This window comes from Lontra canadensis, unplaced genomic scaffold, assembly GCF_010015895.1.
Source record: "Lontra canadensis isolate GAN:19392208 unplaced genomic scaffold, GSC_riverotter_1.0 scaffold66, whole genome shotgun sequence".
Lineage (NCBI taxonomy): Eukaryota > Metazoa > Chordata > Mammalia > Carnivora > Mustelidae > Lontra > Lontra canadensis.
The window spans coordinates 11,508,519-11,511,411 of NW_022631060.1; the positions used below are offsets into that span (position 1 = coordinate 11,508,519).

General features: G+C 67.7%; 1 long non-coding RNA gene across 1 annotated transcript; it reads right to left on the reverse strand.

Annotated features, from left to right (window-relative positions):
• LOC116880564 lies at nucleotides 1–1,632 on the reverse strand. Its single transcript, XR_004385221.1, has 3 exons — nucleotides 1,550–1,632; nucleotides 339–378; nucleotides 1–37 (listed from the first exon to the last, which is right to left on the reverse strand). It is a non-coding gene; the product is annotated as an uncharacterized LOC116880564 (long non-coding RNA).
• Between the last annotated feature and the right edge of the window lie 1,261 nt (nucleotides 1,633–2,893).

Below are 2,893 nucleotides of genomic sequence, written 5' to 3' on the forward strand. Positions count from 1 at the left end.
CCCACTTGTCGGCCCTGCGGGTCTCCTGGCGATGTTGCTGGAACAGGAGAAGGGGGCAGCGGATGAGCCGCGCGGAGCGGGAGAGCGGCCCATGGGCAGCGTCCAGGCGCCCTGCGGGCCGGGCCGTGGCCGGAACAGACTGCGAGGGGCCTGAGAGGCACAGGGCCGCTCCGCTGACAGCGTCTCCGGGGCTCAGGCGCGGTCCTGCCCACGTGCGGATTCCTGCGACAGGGGCTTTGGTGACCGAGCCGTGGGGACAGCTTTGGGGACTGGGTCTGCCGTCCCCGGCCCCATGCCCACCCACCGTGTCCTGCCCGTGCCCCGGGACAGGCTCGTACCTTGGCCTCTCGGGGGCTGAGGCCGGGCAGCTCCTTCTCCCTGGAAGGCAAGAGAAGCAGAGCCCTGAGCACCAGGCCCCGGCCCCACAGCCCCCAGGACCCGGGAAGGGAGGCCTGACCCCGGGGAGGGCCGGGGCTGCCGGTTGCCTGTGGCTCAGGCGGGGCAGCAGCATCCCGCCTGGGCCGTGAGAAGGTGGTTGCTGCCAGGTGGGCTGGGCTGGGGTCCCTCAGCGGTCCCCCTGGAGGGACCTGCTCCTAAAGTGGGATGGGCCACTCCTAGTCTTGTCACTGCCGCCAGGGTGGCCCCTGTGACCATCAGTCTGAGGACACCGTGGGCTCACGGGGCCTGCCTGCCCAGTGTCTAGCCTGCCTCTCCCTCACTGTGTCCATCACCCTGCTGTCCCCGACTCCACCCCTCTTGCTGGTCACTTCTGCCGCTCTGGACCCTTGTCTTGTTAGAGCCACGAGCACGACCCCGCCCTCCCACCCCTCTCCACGCCACAGGTCACTGGGCGGCGAGCATGGACTGGGGACATGGGAGCAGCGCTGTGACCACACACGGAGTCTCTGGCCACGGTGAGGTTTCATGGGGTCCCTCGGCCTAACCGTCTCCTTCCCTCGTAGCAAGGCCACTGCACGGTCCCCTTCCCTGGTTCCCCCCTCTAGGACAGCCTCCTGTCCCTCTTCCCTCCTCCCACCCAGGTCGGTCAGTCCCTCCCTCTGCTGCCCATCACCCCTCCCTGACCTGGCCTTGTTCCTGGCGTCGTCCTGCCATCCCCCAGAAGCCTTCGGGAGCTGTGGCGGGCCTGGCCTGGGGGTGTCACCGAGGGTACTCCTCGGCCCTGGCCCCCGACCAGACCACCCGCCCACAGAAAGGACGCCACCGTCCAGAGCCCTTCACCTGCAGTCCCAGCCGAACTGACTGGACCCACAGACAGAATGCAGGAGGCAGGCCCCGGGCCTCCCTGAAGCAGGCGTGGAGGCCCCTCGTTGGGGTGCCCAAGGGCCCGGCCCAAGGCCCTGCTCCATTCCTGCCACGATCTCGGTCTGCCGCCCGGGTCGCTCAGCTCCAGCCAGAGCAGAGTCTAGCCCTCAGAGGGCTCCAGGGGACGAGGCCCTGAGCTGGGGACATGGGTCCTGCCTCCAGGGAGAGAAGTTCCTGTCAACGCATTCCACCCCTGAACCGGACGGAGAAGGGCCCCGGGACTCACTGCAGGAAGCCGTGATGGTCCGTGAGCCTGCACAGCGAGAGGTCAGCCTCTTCCCGGGCGGCCCCTGGAGACCCCGCTGGGCGTGCCTGAAACAGAGAGGGTCCGTGGTGGGGTCCCGTCCGAGCCGGGGGCAGGGGGAAAGGAGGGAGCAGAAGGGCTCCTCTCTCCCCTGCATCCTCAGGGAGCCCAGGACCCTCGGAAAAGGGCCCAGCATGAGAGGCAGGCCCTGTCGGCTCTGGGAGCAGCCTGACAGCGGCGCCTGGGTCTACCAGAGATGTCCCCCGCCTGGCTTCCCCCACTCCTAGGGCCAACCACAGCCCCTTGGTCTCCTCTGCGGGACTGCGGCTCTGATCCCTGCCTGGGGCATACGTGCTCTCGCTGCTGAAGTCTCCCTTTGGGCCAGACCTGCTCCTACACGCCTAGGACCCCACCTGGATCCCCCGAGCTCCCGCTGTGTGGGATCCCAGCTTGGGCCTCCCAAGCTCCTGCCGCCTATGATCCCCGCCTGGACCTCATCGACGACTGACCACTAGGATCCCCGATGGACCCTCAACTGCTTCCCATGCCTGGGACCCTCCCCCGTGTCGCACTTGTTCCCGAGGACTCTGGTCCTTGTCTGGGATGAACGGGCCCATCCTTGGCTCTGGGCCCCAGCCCTGCAATGAGGGCCCGTCAAGTCAATGGGCCCCCTCTGTGCCTCACCTGATTGTAACTGGCTAGGATGTGGGCCCCTTCCAAGGCCCTCAGGGTCTCCAGGTCCTGGTTCATTGTGCTGCCACCCGAAAACATCCCAAGGGGACCCTGCATGAGAGCCTCCAGGGAACCAAGGCGTGTGCTTCCAGCGGGCAGATCCCCAGTCTGTCGGAGCCCAGAGTGGAGAGAATCCTGGGGCTCCAAGGGCCCTGCTGGGTCGACAGATCCCACGCGGGCATTGCCTCCCCGGGGCACTCCCACCTCCAGACTCCCTTCCCAGCCACCGTCCCCAGCACGTGGTCACACTGAGAGCACGGTCCCTTCACCCCATACCCAGGAGCACACGGGGGTCCGGGTGTCTCCGGGAATTGCTGACCTGATGCTTGGGGTGGCGTCCCCGAGCCTGGGACCGGCAGCGCGGGGCTGGATGGAATGGCCGGCGGGCTTCGGGGGGATCGAAGGTGACTCTGAGATGTGACAAGCTCACGCGACAACAGGGAAAAGCCCGTGAGCGGGATGTCCCCCACCTGAACACATGCCAGCAAGAGTCTGAATGGGCTCGCCAGCCGGGAGCCTGGGGTTTGGCAATTGCCGGAGGAGGGGCGGAGGGGAGAGCAGGAGGGACGTGGTGCTCCCTGGAGGGGAGGGGCG